Consider the following 23,147-nt stretch of genomic DNA (forward strand, 5'->3'; position numbering starts at 1 on the left):
TGTGAGTGTTTGATTGATTCAGATGCTCCGTCCATCACCACCCCCTTTTGTACCGCTTTTGGCTGCCATAAGTGTGGCAGGGTATGCTCAGATGTGAGTCCCTTGCTCACTTTGCCACTGGATTCAAGCAAGCCGGGCTGAAGACGGCTGGAATGCCAGAAACCGGTCCTCGGAAGCTTGTTTCCGGTCCAGGGAAGACATGGCTTGGCAGTTCGGGCTGGACTGTTCCCATGAGGCACAGGGTCAGACTGATTTGCATATAGCCATGTCTGAACTGGGGTGGCAGAGTGGGCTAAAGAACGGTAATGGATTAAACCCAGATCTTTTGACTGGGTGTGAGTGTTTGATTGATTCAGATGCTCCGTCCATCACCACCCCCTTTTGTACCGCTTTTGGCTGCCATAAGTGTGGCAGGGTATGCTCAGATGTGAGTCCCTTGCTCACTTTGCCACTGGATTCAAGCAAGCCGGGCTGAAGACGGCTGGAATGCCAGAAACCGGTCCTCGGAAGCTTGTTTCCGGTCCAGGGAAGACATGGCTTGGCAGTTCGGGCTGGACTGTTCCCATGAGGCACAGGGTCAGACTGATTTGCATATAGCCATGTCTGAACTGGGGTGGCAGAGTGGGCTAAAGAACGGTAATGGATTAAACCCAGATCTTTTGACTGGGTGTGAGTGTTTGATTGATTCAGATGCTCCGTCCATCACCACCCCCTTTTGTACCGCTTTTGGCTGCCATAAGTGTGGCAGGGTATGCTCAGATGTGAGTCCCTTGCTCACTTTGCCACTGGATTCAAGCAAGCCGGGCTGAAGACGGCTGGAATGCCAGAAACCGGTCCTCGGAAGCTTGTTTCCGGTCCAGGGAAGACATGGCTTGGCAGTTCGGGCTGGACTGTTCCCATGAGGCACAGGGTCAGACTGATTTGCATATAGCCATGTCTGAACTGGGGTGGCAGAGTGGGCTAAAGAACGGTAATGGATTAAACCCAGATCTTTTGACTGGGTGTGAGTGTTTGATTGATTCAGATGCTCCGTCCATCACCACCCCCTTTTGTACCGCTTTTGGCTGCCATAAGTGTGGCAGGGTATGCTCAGATGTGAGTCCCTTGCTCACTTTGCCACTGGATTCAAGCAAGCCGGGCTGAAGACGGCTGGAATGCCAGAAACCGGTCCTCGGAAGCTTGTTTCCGGTCCAGGGAAGACATGGCTTGGCAGTTCGGGCTGGACTGTTCCCATGAGGCACAGGGTCAGACTGATTTGCATATAGCCATGTCTGAACTGGGGTGGCAGAGTGGGCTAAAGAACGGTAATGGATTAAACCCAGATCTTTTGACTGGGTGTGAGTGTTTGATTGATTCAGATGCTCCGTCCATCACCACCCCCTTTTGTACCGCTTTTGGCTGCCATAAGTGTGGCAGGGTATGCTCAGATGTGAGTCCCTTGCTCACTTTGCCACTGGATTCAAGCAAGCCGGGCTGAAGACGGCTGGAATGCCAGAAACCGGTCCTCGGAAGCTTGTTTCCGGTCCAGGGAAGACATGGCTTGGCAGTTCGGGCTGGACTGTTCCCATGAGGCACAGGGTCAGACTGATTTGCATATAGCCATGTCTGAACTGGGGTGGCAGAGTGGGCTAAAGAACGGTAATGGATTAAACCCAGATCTTTTGACTGGGTGTGAGTGTTTGATTGATTCAGATGCTCCGTCCATCACCACCCCCTTTTGTACCGCTTTTGGCTGCCATAAGTGTGGCAGGGTATGCTCAGATGTGAGTCCCTTGCTCACTTTGCCACTGGATTCAAGCAAGCCGGGCTGAAGACGGCTGGAATGCCAGAAACCGGTCCTCGGAAGCTTGTTTCCGGTCCAGGGAAGACATGGCTTGGCAGTTCGGGCTGGACTGTTCCCATGAGGCACAGGGTCAGACTGATTTGCATATAGCCATGTCTGAACTGGGGTGGCAGAGTGGGCTAAAGAACGGTAATGGATTAAACCCAGATCTTTTGACTGGGTGTGAGTGTTTGATTGATTCAGATGCTCCGTCCATCACCACCCCCTTTTGTACCACGCTTAGTGATAACACCACAAATGGACACCACACCAGTTTAGAAAAATAGAGTATCTTTATCTACACCCAAAATCCAACATACATGTAATAAGAATATGACTTTAAAAAGGTTTCAAACAACTTGGCCCATAAAAAAACTATGGATGCGTAATTTCTCTCAAAGTACCTGCAGTTGCGACAAAATTCACAAGGCTAAACAGCAGGCAGAGATAGGAAGCATCGAAAAACAAAGAGATGTGTCAATTCCTGAGACCCTGGTGAGGCGATGCAACATTTCTACTGCATGCATGACAAGTGATGCATGAAATCTGGTCTGTAGGAGGGAGTGATGCATCGATTCCGAGACGGTTCTGGTCCACGGATGATGCTTAGGGAAACATTGCAGCACAGGTATGATATGTGGAAATTCTGGATGTGTCGCTGATCGGTGCGGTGGCGTAGTGCGGCACTGCACCATTTCTTCAGCTGTGATCCCTTGATGCATTGGTTGTTGCAGCAGCGAGAGGTGCTGCGTTGGTTTTGGCTGCACTGATGCATGGAGATTCTTCTCACAGAACAGTGCTGCAATAGGAAAACAACCACAAGAAGAGCAATGCATCAATTTTCTTGGAGTTGCATTGCTTTTCCAGCTCCCAACAGCAGGAACAATCTCCAGAGGCCCAACACGGTCTCAGGCACCTCTTGACCAGTCAGAACTCCGAGCAAGAAAGTTCAGGGGAGCTGGGGGTGAAGTCTTTGTGTCCTTACTGAGACTTTAGAACAAGAGGCAATCTCTACTCAAGCCATTGGAAATCCTCATCAAGCTGGTGGACACAGCACACAGCAAAGATCTTGTCCTTTCCTTGGCAGAAAGAGCTAATGTAGGCCAACAGCAGACAGCACACAGCAAAGTTGCAGTACTCCTCCTCCAGTTCCCCCAGCTGTTCTCCTTGGCAAAGGTTCCTCTTAATTCCAGAAGTAGTCTAAAGTTCAGGGGTTTTAGTTCCAACACTTATACCCCAAAATGTATTTGTTCTCTTAGTGCAAGGGTCACTGAGCCCAGTACAAACCAGTTCTGTCCTCACTGGTGCGGCATGAACTCAGGGGATGAAGACAACATGGTATAAGGGAGACAAGCACTATTAAGGTGCAAGGAAATCTCCTCCCACTACAATAAATTCAGCCAGGGTCTATTCAGCGTAGCTCTGAGTCATCTAGAAAGGACCAGGCACACCTCAATCCCCCAGTTGCTGTCTTCAGTGAATGCACACCCCCAGCCCCTGTCACTCCAAAACCAGGCAGTCAATACATAAACAGGCAGAGGCACAAAGAATAGTTAAATAAGAAAATGACTATTTTCTGAAAGTGGCATTTTCAGAGACACAATTTAAAAATCATCTTTACTAAAAGATGGGTTAATAAATTCTGAGTTCAGCAAGCCTAAACTTGATTCCTCTAACTTGTCCCAAAGAGTTCTATCCTGTCCCAATGGGAAGTTATATTTATAAGATGTTATAAATAAACTCCCATTCTATCCTACAGGGCAAGATAGCCTTTCAATAGTGAGCAACTAAATTGGCAGTATTTCACTATCAGGACTTGTCACACACACAAATACATGTCTTACCTTTCACATACCCTTGCCGAGGGGGTACATTGGGCCTACCATAGTAGGGCCTTAAATGTAGAAAAAGGGAAGGTTAGGACAAGGCAAGTGGCTGCATTTGTCAAGTTCAAATGGCAGTTAACAACAGTGCACAACACTGCAGTGGCAGGTCTGAGTTATCTTTTCAGAGCTACTCATGTGGGTGCCACAATCAGTGCTGCAGGCCCACTAGTAGCATTTGATTTACAGGCCCTGGCACACTTCAGTGAGCTTTATTCAGGACTTACCAGTAAACCAGATATGCCAATCAGGGAAAACCAATTATGACAACAATTTACACAGGAAGCACTTGCACTTTGACACTGATCAGCAGTGACAAAGTGCCCAAAGCATCGAAGCCAGCAAAATTAAATCCAGCACAGCATCAAAAACACAGGAGGTAGAGGAAGAAGGTCAGGGGAAACCACGCCAAAGATGCCAAGTCTAACACTCCCATTGTACGTAAACATGTTTCCCATGCTTCTCATAGCGGTGTACCTCCATTATGCACTCAAGTTTTCCTGATGCACACACAATACCCACAAGCACCTAATCCATAACACTGAATGCTTCCTTTATACACACTGCCTTCTTGATGCATATCAGTCATTGTTCTCAAGAGGGATTTTATACAGTGCTCTTTGAGGTGAAGCACTCAATATTCCACTGGACTTCATCACCCAGAACACTCTTAAGGTTAACTGCCCAGTCCTTTCCTCACAAATATCAGCAAGTGGTATACTAATGATAATGTTTAGCATTCACTTCCCGCATTAATTCTCTGTAACTCTCCTCCATTGGCTGGCTTCCTAAACGGAGGCCAGCCATTGGAGGAGAGGGGCGTCTGTCCATTTAAGCCCCGTCTTTTTGGGATTCGGGGGTGTGTTTTTTAGTTTCTTTCTCTCCTCTTCATGTTGGCTGTAATTTTACATTCCAGCCAATGGGAAGAGGCGAGAAAGAAAAACACGCCCCCAAATCCGAAAATGACGGGGCGTTTCTCTGAGGCATTTCTGCATGACCTCGGAGAAAGATGGTGGTGATGGCTTCATCCCCGTCCACCATAGTACCCCGTACACGGCCCGGCTGGTGCTGCTGCTCGTCCCCTCCTCCTGCTCTCGGCTCCCTCTGTGCTCCTCTGTCCAGCTGGCATGGTTCGCTCTCCTCCCCCTGCTCGCGCGGGCTCCCCTGGTACTGCCGCTCGCTCCCTCTCCTCAGGCTGCGGCTGCCTCCTCCTCCCCCCTGCTTGTCGGGCTCTTTCCTCCCCTGCAGCCCGCGCGACGTGGCTGCTTCCCCTCTCCCTGCTGCAGAAGGCGCTGTCGGAGCCTCCCTGCTCCTCTGCCTGCGCGCTCCGCCTGCGCTACTGCTTTCCTTCCCAGTACTGTGCAAGATCACCCTTCTTAATTCGGTGCTAGACACCCTTAACTTTGACCCGCTGCTTGTTCTTTTTGGGGGTTAGGATTGTTTCGTACTAGTTTCTTAAACGGTTGGGCGTGTTTCCCCCTGGATCGGCTGCCGCTGGTCTGAATTTCCAGCCCTCTCTCAGGGACCCCAATGAGCGGGAGAACAGCTGGAGCTCCCCGCGCACTCTCCATCCCTGTAGCTGCTCAAAACGGAAAAGCTGGCAGAAAGGAAATAACAGATTTGCTGTCAGGTAGGAAATGACGAGTTCAGACCAAGTTGAGACCTAGGTTGCCTCCTCGTTGTAAAACGGAGATTCTTTCCTGTGCCGACCCACCCCTTTTGTATATTGTGCCTACTACGTCTCCCTTTACTATTGGGTTAAAGATATGGAGTGCTCTTTTAATTTAGTGTCAGCCTCATAACAGATTTCTCCTTGCCCAGATGGAAAAAATCCGAACTCTTAAATTGCATTCCTGGTCCTTAAACGCGTATTAATCCTTCCTGGAGCGTGTACATTAAGGATTATCCGTCAACATGTTTTGCAGACAGGCACATAAAAACTGCACAAAAAACATCAGTGATACTAAATACGCCTGTATTTACTACTTTTTCTAAATCGTCTTCCTATACTTACCGAAATCACTACATTGTCGGGGTTTAATTTATTTATTTATTTTATTTGATTTTTTATAGCGCGAACATTACCCAAAGGTGTCAGAGGGCTTTACAAAAGAACCAGTTGGGATACAAAATGAGACAGGATAGGATGTGGCGTAACGACTAGAGGTGCAGACTTTGGAGCTCGTGGAACTAGGTCCAGTCTCGCGTCGGCTCAACATCCTGGGATTCTTGGCAAACCACTTATTCCCACTGTGAATATAAAATAAATGGATGTGTCTTGGTGTAATGTAACTGGTGCTCCTGTAATGTGCTCCAGTACCTTCGGGTCGAGCTCGTGCTAAATAAAACAGCAAAAAATGTTTTAACTAAGTGGCCCTCCATTTCCTGGCATAGATCAACATAGAACGTTACGTTATTTACATTTGTAGTGTCTATTTTTGCTATCTAGGGTATTGCATGCACCCTGGCTGTAAATGCAATGTCGAATGCATGCTTTGTAAACTTCCCTCTGCCCCGTGGTTTTACGAACATAATTTTTCCAATTTTGGGATGTCTGATAAAAAAATTTTTTGAAGGATATTGGCTCTTCGCCTCTTCCAGAACATCTCTGCCCCTCTCCCCGCCACTGACCGGGCGCTCCTCCTGCTTTTACATTTTTTTGTGGCTGGTGACCCTGTCCACCCTGGCAGCATTGTTAAAGCCTGCATCTGGGACAATTAGACTTGGCCTGAGAGTCCGCATAGCGACCGGACCCCTCCTCCCCCTGGGGCGCCCTTGCAAATAGCTACCCGGTGCACATGGATCCAGCGCGGGGTGGGGTGTATGGCGCTAGAACCTCCACCTGAGACATTGCACCCCCACACCTCCTAGCAGCTCTTCGGCGGCAAGCGTGAGCAGCTGAATAGGTGCATTACATCTGGATACACGTATATGTATAAAATAAGCCTGGTATAGCCCCGAAATTTCCAGTTGACCAGTTACAAATCTTTTCTGGTGCCGCATACTGCACCCAACGGGTGCTGACGAAAGAAAGAAAGGAGAAATGTAGGCTGGTTAACCAAGACCTGGTAAAATCAGTAAATCAGAGACCCATGAATATATATATATTCCTAATCCTATGCTAAAAACTTTGATAGAAAAGCAGACATTTGAGGTGAGTGTCGCTGGTGTTGAGGGTGCTCTATACAGGAGCTGCCTTTCACCTAAAATTAGGAACTACCCAGAGTTCTCGCCTTCTTTTTTGCATAATTTATGCTTCACTCTATGCCTGCAAGGGAATTGTTTTGACTTATACTGGGTGCTCCCTTGTGTCTGGACCAAGCTAAACCTCTCTGAAGAGCTGTAATGACAGCGAAACACGTGTAAGGGGTTGCTTTTATTCATTTCAGGTTGGCTGGGATGGTATTTTACCAATCCAAAGCTGCTATATTATGCCTGGAGTGATAAATGGCTTTTGTCATTTTACAGCTCGGCGTGGATAGCACTGTGCTAATCCTATGCTTAAAGACTTTGCTGTACAAATGGCAAAAGACTTTGTCCATTTCTATCTCGGCGTGCATAGTACTGTGCTAATCCTATGCTTAAAAACTTTAATAGAAAAGCAGACATTTGAGGTGAGCAAATTTAGAGTGTCGCTGGTGTTGAGGGTGCTCTACAAAGGAGCTGCCTTCCACCTAAACTTGGGAACTACCCAGAGTTAACTCCTTCTTTTTTATATATATATGTATATATATATATATATATATATATATATATATATATTATTACAACAGTTTCCCCGATGCCGGGGAGGGTGGGGTCGCTGAACAAAACGGAGTGTACAATCGCTGATTTTGAAAAAACTTGTTATTTTATTCATAATCCATGGGGGGGTTCAAAGAAACAAAACAACCGGTTGTTTTGTTTCTTTGAACCCCCCCATGGATTATGAATAAAATAACAAGAATTTGAAAATCAGCGATTGTACACTCCGTTTTGTTCAGCGACCCCACCCTCCCCGGCATCGGGGAAACTGTTGTAATTTATGAGCAGCTGGCTCATCCGCAGGGGTAACGCGACCAAGCAAAGCAGCGCCTACCGAGGGGAAAGGGAGCCAAGTGTCCGATATATATATTTATATATATATATTATTATTTTTTTCCTCACAAACTTGAAAAAGTACGCAGCACTCTTCTTAGCTATTATAACTCCTTAATAGCCAATCACTCTCCTTCTCCTACGCGTTTCGAACATCAAGTTCTTGATCACTGTAGTTAACAAAGTCGATTTTCACTTTCTACTATTTATACTCAATCACCACTCGAGCCCTTAATGAGGCATTGTGGGCCTGGTAGTTAATATATCTACATTCCCGTTTTTATTAGGTCTCGGCCTGCGTAGGCTGCGCTTGCGCAGTCTCGCCGGCGAGATTTTATGTTTTCTAGTTCGGAGGGTAAACGAGCTAGCTTCCTAAACGGCGTCCAGCCATTGGAGAAGAGCTGTGTCTGTCACTTTAAGCCCCGTCCATTTCGGATTGAGGGGTGTGTTTTTTGCTGTCCTTCCTATCGTGACGTCTTCAGTCACTCAACAAAAAACACGCCCTCCAGTCTGAAAGGACGGGGCTTACAGACTCCTGCTGCCCGTCTCGCTAAAGCCGTCCTCTACAAAGAACAGCAAACCCCTGACCCGGGTCTCCATTTGGCAAGAAGTATTGGCTGATTTCACCGCAGCTGGCCAGGTTCGCGAAGGAGACAAGAGCCGAGAAACATCACAGCTGTTGGCCCGGATTCCTACACTGTCATCGGTGTGAAGCGCTGTGGTTGGTTCCTGCCCCCAGGGATTCCAGCAGCGTCATCGGCCTGCTGCGCTGGGATTGGCTCCCGCCTGCAGGGACTCCCACCACGTCATCGTGGGGTCGCGCTGGGATTGGTCCCAGCCTCTGAGGACTCCCCCTCGCTCATCCAGGAAGCGGAGCTGCTGCCCGAGGCCGGGTGCATCCCGAAAGAAAAGCCGACCGGGATTGAGACCGCCTGAAAGCCTCACCTGCCCCGCAGATTCCAAGGTAACCGGCGCTACAGTGCTCTGCTTTCATCACTGAGGTCTAAACTTATCCATGAACTTTATATGAGTTGGTAAATATTTCCACCGACGTTTGAGCCTGCATGAAAACATAGCCGTTTTGGCTCTGGTGGAAGTCCTTCTTCGCTATTTTATCTCGCAGGTTTCCTGTCTGCCTCAGCCAGAGAGGTCCCCATGCAGGAGGAGGCGGCGGAGCTGGTGGCGGCGCCGGGGCCGGCTGTCGGATTAGGGCCACGGACAAGAGGCAAGCCTGGGCGCAGAGCACGGACTCCTGTCAGGCCTCCGAAGACCCGTCCGCCACCTCGCTGCACCCCCGGGAGCTGGCAGGCCTGGCCGTCGAAGCAGATTCCATCTACCTTCTCAGCCCCCTCAAGCGCTTCCAGTCACTAATGCCCAGCTCTTTCTCTCCAAAGGGCACGTACCCAACAAGAAGATCGCGACCAGGCTGGAGGACTGCAGGTAAGCCTCGACTTTGGAAACTTTTTGCTGCTCAACCCTTACGCGCCAGTGTATGGGGACAGACATCCTTCCATCAGCAAAAAAATGAGCAAGACATGTATTTACACGTGCTTTGCGTGACATGTATGCAAAGAGGAAGGAATGAAATGCAAACGGCCTTTCAAGTTTTGCGTAAAAAGAGTGTGTGTGATTGAAATAAGTTTATAATGCAGTCGAGGTTGTTTCTTTCTTCTGGCATCCTTATGGGGTGCAATGCGTTTACACATTTCAGCTACCTGCAGCGTTCACTTATGGCTCTTCGGCTAATGTCAGGAGCATTCTCTGGCTTCCGTGTGGGTTACTCACGAACAGCTCTATCTGCATGCGTAGAGGCTTGCATTGGAAAAAGTAATCTCTCACTTACCTGAGAAGTGACATCGGCTTCTTTAGAAACAGTCAATTTTATGTTGCAGTCCATAGGCTGACAGATGCTTCCACGCTGTTTTTTAACCCCTTTATGAATGGCATTTTTGTAGAACGTCTTAGGTTCCGGAAACTTGGGCTTTTGAACAGTGATTTCGTCTTAGGTTTTGTTTCCTTAGATGTGAGGCGAGGTTTGCTGGCATTAGGCCTTGCTTAAAAGGAAGACCACGTTACTGTAAACTAATTTGGGCGTTAGCGAGAGCTTCACCCCTTCCCTCGGTGTCTAATCTAGATGAAAATGCCTATATCTTTCAACCAAAAAAGGTCAAGTCCGGAGAGAGATTCCAAGCCAGAAAAGCAGTTTTACCTGGGGCAGGCGCGATTAAAGGCACCCAGTGTTTATTTCTGCATGCCTTGACTGCAGACCAAGATTCCCAGACAGAACATGCACCCTCCCCCCTGAGCCCTGTTACCGCAGCCCTGCTGTTGGCTCACACACCTGAAAGGCTTCTGTCGACTGTAGTGTTACATTTGTTGCGTTCTAGGGTCTTGGCAGGTGGTTGCAACCAACGCACCGCGTCACACAGGACGCCCTGAGTTGTTACTCTGAGACCGATGCCATTCTAAACGTGTCAGTGTCAAGTTAGTTTTGTGGGTCTGTGTCTGCCATTTTTCTGTGTGTGCAAGAATCTGCTTGTTATTGTTTTGCTTTCAAAAGTCAGGCTTCGATCTAGCTGCTCCAAGTTGGATCATCCCATATATTTATCTGGGAATTACATGTTGATTGAAGTCTGATTTCAAGGTTACAATCCACCTTCCTTTCCACTGAAGCAAAAGTTTCCTGGTTGAGCTAAACACAACAGACAAGAAAATGCCCGCCATTTCTCCCTCCTTAGGATTGTTAATGAAGAAAGCAGTCACCATCCTAGAAATACATGGCTTGGCCACCCTTTATTTCAACATTGTGAGGTGCTATAGGAGTATTCCTTCTTAAAGTTGATTTGTAGCTTGTACACTATAAGCTGAATATTCTCTGAACAGGTAAACAGAATTTTTTTGCAAAACTTCTTTGCTTTAAAATTACCGACTGCCTGGTTTGTATCGTTTTAACGTATTTTTACTTGTAATTGATTATCCCTGTTTAAACAGTAAAATACAATTGTTTGCATAGCGAATATACAGCCAGCAATAAATGTCACGTGATTCACAAGTAATCAGTTCCTCCAGTTATGGTCATTGCATACGTCAGTACATTTAATTACTGTGTTAGAAGCTTTCATTATTAGCCAGTTATATATATATATTTTTAATATCTTTATTTATAGTAACTTGCAAATAATCATAGTTTACAATCATGTTCGCAATCAAAGTCAACAACAAGGTACGATTTGCGGTCTTAATGGGCTCTGTATATAAAGCGATATTAATTATACCATGAAATGTAAACAGAAAGGTATTCGGTGGCTTTATAGGGTTCTTCTCATCCCAGGCTTAATAATAATCAGTGACACTGGAATCAGGAGGCAAGACAAGACAAATAATGCATCAGAGTTGAGTAAATTATGCTTGTTTGGGGCACCCAATCCGGAGCACCCCCGTCATTTTTTGCGGGCTTGTGGGGTTCCCCCCCTTGTGAGGCGTTTTACACCGGACCCTATTGGGTCCAGTTACACCTCCCCGGCCAGTGTTTCCATGATGCACTTCTAATATGGTGTCCAAAATTTTTATTTTATTTATTTTAGCGATTTGTAGAGCGCCTGGTGACCCGGAGGCATCCCCGCGCTATAACATTTGTGGAGACCAGAGGAGAAAAAGAGGGGACTTTATTTTGGGAATAGCAGCGTTTTCAGTTTTTTCCTGAAAATCAGATGACTGGGTTCCAGCCGCAGGGGGCGGGGAAGTGAATTCCACCCGGAAGATGCTTTAACAGAAAAGCGTCGGTCGCCGGTACGTGTCTTCCTGTATCTGGGGACGTTGGCCAGACGCTCATTATCCGAGCGGAGGGACCTGGGGGCCTTGTAAGGGGTAACCAGGTCTCTCAGAGTAGCAGGGCCAAGATCATTAAACAGTTTGTGTGCAGTGCACAGGGCCTTGAATTCGACCCTTTGACGTATTGGAAGCCAGTGGAGGGCCTTAATTGCTGGTTTGGCTGATACTCTGGAAGGGAGGTTCATAAGTAACCGGGCGGCTGCGTTCTGCGTGCGCTGGAGTTTAGCCATGGTAGCTTCTGGAGCTCCCAGATATACCATGTTGCTGTAGTCCAGCCGCGCAAGGATCAGACCTTGGACCAGGAGTTTCCTGGATAGGGGCGGAAGTATTGGGAGGATCCTGCGGATAGAGCACATGAGACCAAAGCAGGTACCTGCTGTTTTGGATGCTTGGGTTTTCATCGACAGCTCGGGTTCTAGCCAGACTCCTAAGGTCTTAATTTCTTGTTTCGGGGTGGGAATTTCCCCGAGCACGTCTGGCCAGACCGATGGGGGGATGGTGGTCCATTGCTTGCCCAGAAGCATGACTTCAGTCTTTGACCCGTTTAGTTTGAGCGATGACTCGCACATCCAGTTGTGAATTTCCTTGAGGCAGTTCGGCAAATTGTCTGGATAGTTGTCCAGTTGGGAGAGTGAGACGACCAGTTGCGTGTCGTCCGCGTAGCTCACTATTTTGATCCCGAAGGGGGTGACCACGTCTTCGAGAGGGGCCATGTAAGCATTAAATAGAGTGGGGCTTAGTGATGACCCCTGGGGGACCCCGCTTGTGACGGGGAGGGTGGCAGAGTGGAAGTTGCCATCCCATACCTGGAACGAGCGCCCTGAGAGGAAGGATTCTATCCACGTGAGCGCCGAACCTGCGATCCCTGCCGCAGCCAGCCGATGGAACGTAAAAAGTCTGAACAAGTCAGCAGACTCTGCTGTTTGCTATTTAAAGCATTGCCGGACTATGAAAGATGTTTTATAGAGGTTCTGAGGCAGTCATTGGTTACCATGCATGCAGTAACCCCTGTCTGTGGTACTGTCTCTCCATGGTGTCCCACTGTACTGGCGCTCTCAGGTGCGTAGCTGAGTGACTCACCTTTAGCATTTCATTTACTCATGCGTTCAGAGCAGTAGTAAGAGTGTCCTTTATTAGTACCATTAGGCTGGCTCTGTCTGTGTGTGGCTCTGTCTGTGTGTGTGGCTCTGTGTGTGTGTGTGTGTGTGGCTCTGTCTGTGTGTGTGTGTGTGGCTTTGTCTGTGTGAGGCTCTGTGTGTGTGTGGCTCTGTCTGTGTATGTATGTGCGGCTCTGTGTATGTGTGTGTGGCGGTCTGTGTGTGTGTGTGTGTGGCTCTGTGTGTGTGTGTGTGGCTCTGTGTGTGTGTGGCTCTGTGTGTGCGTGTGTGTGTGTGTGTGGCTCTGTGTGTGTGTGTGTGTGGCTCTGTGTGTGTGTGTGGCTCTGTATGTGTGTGTGTGGCTCTGTCTGTGTGTGTGTGTGGCTCTGTCTGTGTGTGTGTGTGGCTCTGTCTGTGTGTGTGGCTCTGTGTGTGTGTGTGTGTGTGGCTCTGTCTGTGTGTGGCTCTGTGTGTGGCTCTGGGTGTGGGTGGCTCTGTGTGTGTGTGTGTGGCTCTGTCTGTGTTTGTGTGTGTGGCTCTGTGTGTGTGTGTGTGTGGCTCTGTGTGTGTGTGTGTGTGGCTCTGTCTGTACGTGTGTGGCTCTGTCTGTGTGTGTGTGTGGCTCTGTGTGTGTGTGAGGCTCTGTCGGTGTGTGTGGCTCTTTCTGTGTGTGTGTGTGGCTCTGTAGTGTAGTTCCTACATTCCCTATAGCCTCTGCGCATTGGAATAACATAAACAATAGTTTAGACGTAGGCCTGAGGTTGACTAGGTCTCTATTGAATATGTTAGACTTAATTATGAATGCCAGCTAGCTCAGAGGTCACTAGAAACGTTCTCAAGTAAACAGGAGGGAGTTAACTTCCCTGAATAGACAAGAAGGGATTAGCTTCTGACAACCGCATTAACATGACAACTTTGCTCCCTCCAGAATAAGGAGTATATCTCCAGAGTCGTGTGAAAACAATAGACAGCTATTTCACTCTGTCAATCGTGCATGCTTAGTTTCACCAGAGTGCAGAGAAATAGAGAGACGGGCGTTTTCAATAAAAGCTGTTATTTATTGAGCAGTCCTCTTTCTCGTGCAAGAGAAGTGAATTGCCACAATTGCAATACTTGTTATAAAGTAAAGTGCGTACAGTAAAAGGAGTATGATGAAATAATACTGTAAAAGCATTTATATGCTTTCTGAGCCATATGATACTTAAAATGGATAAAATATATACATACATAAAATCATTGACTAAACATACTCAACTGGTGCTTCTAAGATATGCCTACCCCGGTGTACCTAACCTAAGCCTAGTACGTGGGAAGGAGTAAGTGAGCTGCAGTTTAAGTTAAGTTAGTTTTTGCCAAGAATCTGAATCAAGAATTCTATGAGGATTTAATCAACTCCGTACCTTGGTTATAGAATGAAGGAGGTCTTGTATCTCTTTCTCAGGACTCGATTTCCCAGCAACCCGCAAGGGTTACTGGAAACACTGGAGCTGGATTTCTCAGCTGGAGAAAAGACAGTGTCTCTCTCAGTGCGTCAATGGGAGGGTCGGCTTCCTTCGGCTCTCGCATCAGCTGGGCTTCGGGCAAGTAGATAGCCGCTCTGCTCCAAACCACCGTGTGTTTGCTTAAGGCAACGTTGGTATATTTATACCTGGAAGGTGCCGAGTTTGACGTAAGGTTGGACATAAGACGTCACTAAGAACTTACAGTTCTTTCTGTACTCCAGGAGTTCTTGTTCAAATCAAAACAAGAGCAGGGGGATTTCCTGGGCTGCTGGAGCCTTGGTTTGTTTAAAGAATGCGTTGGGCTTTTTAGGAGTCTATGGGAGTAGCCTTGCCGTATTTGGACTGCATTGGCTATTACTAAATATGGATATGATTCTTATGCCTTTATAAGGATATGTTCTGGTATAACCACATAAGGGCATGAATCGGGAATATTTAAATAGGGTCCTAGATACGTTTACAACACCCACTCCACGTATTATGTCAATCATTACTAAAATACTAAGCAATACTAAACATATAACGATGCACGTGTTTTCCAACCCACCCCAAAATACATAAATTGCATTTGAAATGGTATATGGTATATACACGAAAATGAGTATTTATACTGTATGGTTTTCAAGCAGTGGTATCATTCAGATAATGCATACATAAATATTGGCTGAATGAATTGCTAAAATTACATTTATGAAATGGCCCTTAATACAGAAGAGAAGGTCGAGACCATTTCATCACATATTTATACAATACTGTACATGTGCTAGAGACTGAATCAAAATACTGTCTCTAGAGTTTCAAAAATAGAAGTTCTGTTCTCTAAGAATAGTTCTACTTTAAGCAGAGTATCACGTGCCAGAAAAAAGGTTAAATATTTTGGAAATGGAAAAATAATTTCGCTTTCAGGGGAAAAAATAGTTCCAATTGTTTTCAGTATTCTTGTTTATAAAAACTGAAGGCCGAATTCAGAGTTCAGGGAACGCTGTGTGCTCGTTGTTTTGAAAAGTTATTCTCGTTGTTAGGGGAGAACATCAAATCAGACAGGCTTGCGAAGAATTGGTCTACAACAGTAGGTGAAAGTTCGACCAAGTTCGAAAAAGCTGAAATTGTGCATATGTGAGAATTATTTCTATCATCGATGTCTGGATCAGCAATGCTCACAGAAGGTTGTACCTGTGTGGTGCTGCTTTCATCTCGTACTTCACCGCCACCTAATCTTAATGGTGAAGTCCAAACGAATGCCGTCATCAGAATAGGTAGCCGCTGGGGACAACACATTGCATGAGCCGTTACCGAACCAAGCAAAGTATCGATATCCATAGGTACTGCTGATGGTAGTGTAAGACAAACGTCCAACATGCATTCTTCTCCGCATAGCAGACATCGAAGCACAGGTAAGATGCAATCTTGTCAGATTCGTCTGAACGAAAGAAACCAGGTAGTACTCACATCTCTTAGCCGGGCAAAGCCGAGGACTTTAGTGATCCGTTCTCGGTATCATATAGCCACGATCGTTTCTTCCATTGTAGCCTGAGTTTTGTCTGTGGCTTGACTTGCCATATCGGAGCAGAAGGAACAAAAATAAAATTCCTGCTACTAGTCCCAAAAGAAGAGGCAGTCCGCCAAATACAGAATGCACAAAATTCGGGAAGATGCCCAGAACTGTTTCAAAGGGTGTTAACAGTCCCGAAAAAATGGTCTTAAATACTTGTGCGATGCCACTGGTATCAGACATGTTTAAAATTTGACCTAACATTTCTACTAAATGCACGGGGCGATTTGTTGATAATAGGGAATGTATCTCTGCCGCTGTCCTTGCAACTTGCAGATCATACGTTTCTTTGGACGAGGTTAAAGGCACAGTTGTCTGTAAAAGAATAGACTTCATTCTGCTTAAAGTATCAATTCGAATAGAAGACATATTCAGAGAAGGCCATATTGCTGCCTCCTTGTCTGGTTTGCTGTTTGGATACAATACTTGCATACAGCAAATGACCCTGGAAGTAACAAGATAGGCTAATCCTGGCACCATGCCACAACAGCTGCGGTCATTTATAACAACGTAGCTGCCGTTGGAAAGCTGCCTGAAAAATGGCTCTATCTGTGTTGCAGGAGTGCCAGGCAGGTGACATGAAAGGTTATTTGATGAACCTTCGCAGGCTCCATGCAAGTTAATACCTTGACACAGAAGTGTACCACTTAGTGAATTTTATACAGTTATTACCACTAAGCAATACCTCTTTTTTCCCTTCACTATAACATTTATGTGTATAAGGTAATTTCCAGGTTGACTTGATGTATCCTTTACCCAACCTTTCATACAGGCCTGCTTGTATATACTTTTGGCAATATTGAAACTGGAAAGTTGTTATCAGGAATTGTAATTGTACCATGTATTATCCATTCAATGACAGGTCTCTCTGACATTGTCAATGGTAATCTCTCAAGTTTTTCAATGCTCAGAATCGTATAGTCTGCTCCTTTTTGTGCCAAACTGATTTGTTTATCAGTAAGGTTAAAGATAGAAAATAATGACGTTTTGTTGATTAGACGCCATGGCACGTGACCTGAACGCAGATTTTGTAACGTCCAGCCTAGCTGTACAATAGAACGTAATAGGGACTGGCTATGTTGTAACATTAGCAAGTCCTGCTATATTATATCAATAGCAGATGATACAATGCTGTCCAGTGAATAAATTCTGGAGGACAGAGTCGTTAACCCATTGTCCACTACAGACAGTGATTTTTCCAAATGAATACGATAAATTTCTCGTATTTTTTCTGCAGTTTCAATTTGCATTACTTTCCAAGCCTCATTGTAAGCTGCGTATATACCGGCGTATATGAAACGTTTTTGACGCTGTTTGCGAGGTCCCAATATGAAATCTCACAAGTCAGCACCTTCTTTAAGTAAAGTCAAGTGTTGCTTAATTTCCTGCAGTGTGGATCTCTGTAGCCATTCAAGGCATACCTTTCCTACACTGTATGTTGTAACTATCTCTGGATGTTGTCTCTGGGAATATCTTGGGTCTGGCCTGTTCTGTTTAAACCCCTGTCTTTTGTTCAGGAATCTATCTTGACAGTTATTAGTGTCTGTGGGCCAGATCATCTATTTTCTCTAATCAGGATTTTTCTGTTTTGGTGTAAAATATGGGATTCGTCTATCTCCACATCTGTGGTGCTATTACTATCGGGCATTGGTTTTGGAATAGACGGTTTGTTTAAGTCTTTTATCTTGGCTAAGCCAAGACAGGTTGTTTGTTGAATGGTGTCATTCAGGAAAATTATCTGTTCTGGGATCATGCAGGCTCTAAATAATGATTCTAGACCTTGTACCTGCCAGTCTTTTGTACCCCAGATCGTTTTTGTCTCAATGTTGTTTTTCAAAAATTCAAAACCAAATGTAGACTTTTTTAATAAAAAATTTCAGAATAAATCAATTTAGTATTTGTCTACATGTTTTTCATTCCTGTCTTATTTAACATTTTAAAATAAAACGTTTCTGGATCAATTGTATTAAACCATGAGAAGTATGGGAATTTCTCATAAAATGTTTTCAAACTGCCTTTTGGCGGTGTGGGACAATGTTCCCATCGGTTATAGCTAACAATATTTCTAAGAATAGCAGATTTATGCAAATAGTGATGACCATAGTGGTTAAAATAGTACATGTCTTCATAGTTCGATGAACCCTGCAAATAGTCATGTTCTGTGAATTTTGCTGACATTTCTAAATCTGACATCATATTATTAATATTTTCAAAGTCCCAATCATCAGAGAAAGTACTTGGTGATACAAAGTCACTTAATGAAACCTTGAACTGATGTGGATATTTCAAGAGTTCAACTGGGCCATAGATTTCGTAATCCGTTTTGTCCCATGCTACACCCCCAGGTATAGGATTGGCTGTGATGTTCACTGATGGCAGTTCTCTTTTTTCAATGTGAGAAGATCTGTGAGGTTTTAGGGCCAAGTTGATGTTCAGGCTTGCTGTGTCCATTGTACTTTATTTTTCATCAATAAATCTACCCAAACACAAAATCATGATGAGCCAAAGTAGAAGGAAAAGTACACCTAACACAATCCATAATTCAATCCATGGTGAAATCAGATATGTTTCTTTGAGCTGATGAAATAGTTCAGTCCATTGTTCTTTCAAAGTTTTTGTTGCTGGCGTTTCTTCATGTTCAATTGGATCATCTGAAAAGTCATCGAAATTGATGAAGTAGCCAGATGCAGTTCTGTCAATTGTTGGAATTGCTTCCGGATTTTCATTAATCTTTGGATATGAATGTTCAGAGGCTACATCATTGTAGACTGGTGTTTCTTGACGAACTGTTGCAATTTGGGTTTCAAGAGGCACAAGTTCCATGGCTTTGTTGCATAGTCCTTTTTTATTCACTGTAGGTTTATCAAAAGTGATTAGTCTCTCAGTTTGAACCTCTTGGATTGTAGCAAGGTTTGGTCTATTGCTACATCTTGGGAGTCCACTGGGCCTACTACTTATTATTGGCCACATGATTGTGATTTTACCAGGTCGATTGATACAACTCTGTTCTCCTTTTTGCCAGAAAATGGCGGTAGTACTACTGATCTTGTTCCGCTGATAGCTAAGACAGGTACTACTTTTCTGTAAGAAGGCCCAAATTCCTTCTTCACCGCGATCTTTTCTCTGACCAGATCCCCAATCTTTGGAATCCACACAGGTCTTGCTGGGACAGGTGGTTTTTCTTCAGTGGCCGTTGGCTTTAACTTTGTGTTATTTAGACTTCTTCTTGTTTCATTTAAGTCCTGTAAAACAGCCAAACGATCTTTGATATCAAAGGATTTTACTTTCACCACTGAAGTCTGACAATCTAAATCCTGGAATATCATTCAAGTACCGAACAAAGGTTTGTATGGAGTGATACCTCTTAGAGAATTTCTTGGCAGATTATTAAGACTACGCTGGACACTTGTTAGATGTTTGACCCACCCGTCACCCGAAGCTAATACCCTCGCTGTTATAGATTGCTTTATTTCCTGGTTTTTTCTCTCCACTACCACACTTCCCTCAGGATGGAATGGACTAAAGTACCACAATGCAATGCCCATGCTGGTCATGGCCTCCTTGTACGCTCGACAGCTAAACGCAGGACCCTGGTCAAACTGTAGAATGCCAATTGCGTATGTGCCGATAAAGACTCGCAAATCTTTTATAACAGTTCTGGCGTCAGCCGAGCGCCGGAGCCTCATCTAAATGAATGTCGTCTTAATAATTATGGGATCGCCTTTTTCCATCTAGATTTTTGCGTATAGATTGCCTAATGCTTTCTAATAAAGGTATCTGGGCTGGTGTCTCGTCCGGTTCACAACTGCGATCTCTATTGCAGTCCTGTCAATTCATTGCAAAGTTGTAAATTTGCACGTTCATCCCCGACCACCAGTATTGTGATTGTAATTGTTTTAGAGATTTCAAGATCTCTTGGTGCCTCAGACCCATTCCCATGTGTGCTTCTTGAATCAAGTAAGCTCTCCGGTTCGTGTTTGGAATTACTCTATCCCCCACTCCAGGGATTTGAGTAAAAGGAACGGAGTTTGCATCAATTATGTATTTATTTCCGAGTGGATAATTTAGAGGTAACTCCGCATCGTTGCCTTCCATTGAGGCTTTTACTGCTAGTAGCGTTTCACCGTCTATCTGTTTTTAGTACGCTTTTTTGTAGCTTCAGAAGCCGGTTTGACAGCTGCCGCTGTGGCTCTGTTAGCCAATGAATTCCCTGCAACGTGAACGACATCACGTCGATGACTCAGTGAATGTATCTCGTGAGTCTTTTGTAGTTCTTTCTGCAAAAGAACTACTTGTTCCCAAAGTTTTTTATGCTTTATTGTGGCACCTGTCTCATCTTTGTAACCGTTTTTGATCCATGTCTGCATGTCATTATTGTAAGACCGGACAAAGTAATGCGAATCGCACACTATTAGTGTGGGGAATTCGCAATCGGCATTTTCAAGCGGCATCTTTAAAGATCTTATTTCAGCTAGCTGAGCTGTAGAGTTTCTGATTGATTCAGTTTTGGTGACCATCGGTCTAAATTTACCTAAGCGCCAACGACCTTTAATAATTGCGCATGCTGCATTGTAAACTTCTTTTTCACAATGTAGTGTTGTGCAAATCTGTCCGTGTAGATTACACAGGTGTATTGTTCGAGAGGCAGAATTTCGATTGACAGAGGACATTCACTATCGTATTCTAGATCTTCTAGTCTTTTCATTTTTGGATCAAAAGCGCGTTTCACGTCTTCTGCAGCAAGAGAAATTTCCCATTGTATCCATTTTGGATCTAATGCCACTGCATTTGGAATGCGTGGTCTCGTTACTGCCTCAAGGGCTGATACTGCTGTTAAAACAGATATGCTTTTGCTTTGGGCTTGGGCTCTTTCTTTTGCTACAGCAGTTTGAACCGCAGTCAGAATTTTTTCAGTAGAACTGAATTTCATTTCAGCTTCTGTGTACAAGTTTGATCTATAAGCTATTGGTAACGTTTCTCCCTCATTAGAGGTCAGGTATGTGAATCTGCATCTTCCAGGGATGACTCAGATTACAAGGTTGCGTTCATTTGCGCTTGTTTGCAGTTTTGTTTTAGTTAACATGTCTGTTTGTAATGTTCGTAAAATTTTTGTGTGTTTCTGAGTCCAATTAATTGCTTTGAAATCATAGAGAAGTTTAACCCTCTCTGCATAATTTAGAATGTATGTTCTTCGGAAATTCAGGAAACCTAGAATAGATTGTAAGTTCTTCAGCGTTTTTGGAGCTTGGAGTACTGCACATTTCTCTAAGAAATTGTCTGCTAGGCTCTTGTCTTCACTTGATAATTCATATCCTAAAAATAGGACAGTTAGGTGAGCAATTTGTGACTTTTTAAAGTTGAATTTATACCCTTCAGATGCGAACCCAAGTATGATGGTGTTCACTCTTTTCAAGTGTGTCTTCAGGTCGTCGCCTGTAAGATAGATGTCATCGACACAGGATAATGCCTCATCATCATACATTTGTAGTAACTCTGTTACCCTGGCTGAGAATAATCCTGGGCTATTCTTTAATCCCTGTGGGAGTCGACAGAATTGTTTTTGTGCCCTCATACAGGAGAAAGCGATCAAATACCTGCTTTCTGGTGCAATGTTTTGACAAAATAAGCCATTTGAGATATCTAATGTCGTTTTATATTTTTTGTGCACGATGTTATTCATTAGTGCTGCACTGTGTGAGTTTTGTACTGCAAATGTTTTGAAGCAAGAGTTTAGGTGTCTGTAGTCCAAAACTAGACGATATGAATCATCTGGCTTGGAGACAGGAAACAAAGGATTGTTCATTTGTGAGGTGCATGTTTCAATCACCCCTGATATTCAAGTTGATCTAAGATCTCCCCGACTTGTTTTTTAGCTTCTTGCTTAACAGGATACTGCCTTTGTGCAGTCGGTTGATTTTTTAACGGAATTTTGTGATGAGGACAATCCTCATCCCATCCTACATGATTTTTATATATTGCAGGGGCTTGGGCTACTGCCCATTTTCTAGCATATGTGTATTTTTTATGAATTGGAATTTGATTAGAGAAGGCAGGCATAATCATTTCTTCACCATGTGGGCACTCCCTGACAAACTCTGGTGGCTATTCTTTCTCTGCTAGAAGGATATCAAAGCCTTTCGAAAGGTTATCCCAAAAGAGACCCTTTATTTTCCTAGTTTTGTCCCCCTCTATACGTTAGGTTATTTCAGATAATTTATGGGGTATGCTAACTCTGGTGTCTGCAGTTTCCACCTGAATGTATTCATTCGTGTCCACTGTCTCCAGAAGATTCATCAGGATCTTGCGAGCTATGGTCACTTCTGCTGCGCTGTCTAGCATTGTCTGGGCCCATTCTCTGTTTTTCAGTTGTGTCCTCAGAATCCTCGGCATGTTTTATTTTAATACAAGCTACCTTCTTTTTTGGAAATTGTAATTTTTTACATTGATGAGCAGGTTCCTTGTCTTTGGACTTGACGTGCTCTTCCTTGTGTTCTGACCGTCCTCTTCTTTCCGATTTCTTTGAGGAAGTCTGAAAAGATCGAGAGGGACGTGTATAAATATCTTCATATCTGTCAGGTTTTCTTAATTTATCCCTATCTCTAAGGTTGTATCTTTTCTCAGAGGGCTCCCGTTGTGGAGACCTGCCTCCCAGTTCTAGAGATCCATTTCTCCGATTGGGTGACTTTCCTCTGGACTGGAACTGTTTTTTCCTGGGAGTGGTTTGTTTGTTACCCTCCCACTTCTTTTTTGAAGTAATGAGATTATTCTTGATAAAGGTTTTTTCAGGATTTTCAGTTAGTTGTGGTTTTAGTGGTTTCCCACCCAAACTATCTCTACCTAATTCTTCATAGGATTTTTCTATGTTTCTGGCAAGTTCAAAAGGTTGTCCTTCTATATCTGCTTCTTTCAATTTCTGGCGGATGGCCACAGATGCCGCTTCTCCTTTTATGTTGGCTAGTAATATAGCCGAGACTTGCTTAAAGTCTTTCAGTAATTTCATACCTAGAGTTAAAGCAGGTTCTGGACCGTATTCATTTTGAATCTGTCTTAGTACGTCTGGTATAACCGCCATAGACGGAACACCATGTGTTTTTGTGTATATCGAAGCAAAGACTGTGCCCCAAGTGTCACAGTCCTCCACATGTGGTGCGATCCCCATTGGAAGACAGATAGTCAGAATTCTGTGTTTGTCATGAGGTGTAGTATCAGGAAATACTGCCTCTATTTGAGTTATTTTTTGAGCTAACCAGAATGGAATTTGTTCCCGTTTTGCGGGTATTTTGCCAATGGCTGATTGTATATTCTGTGGTGTGATTTTATTTGTGTTCCCCGGTTGAGGAGTTTGTTGTGGAATTCTTATTGCTGGTTGGACTGCTGAAGTCC

The sequence above is a fragment of the Lissotriton helveticus genome, chromosome 2_2 (assembly GCF_964261635.1).
Source record: "Lissotriton helveticus chromosome 2_2, aLisHel1.1, whole genome shotgun sequence".
NCBI classification, from domain to species: Eukaryota; Metazoa; Chordata; class Amphibia; order Caudata; family Salamandridae; genus Lissotriton; species Lissotriton helveticus.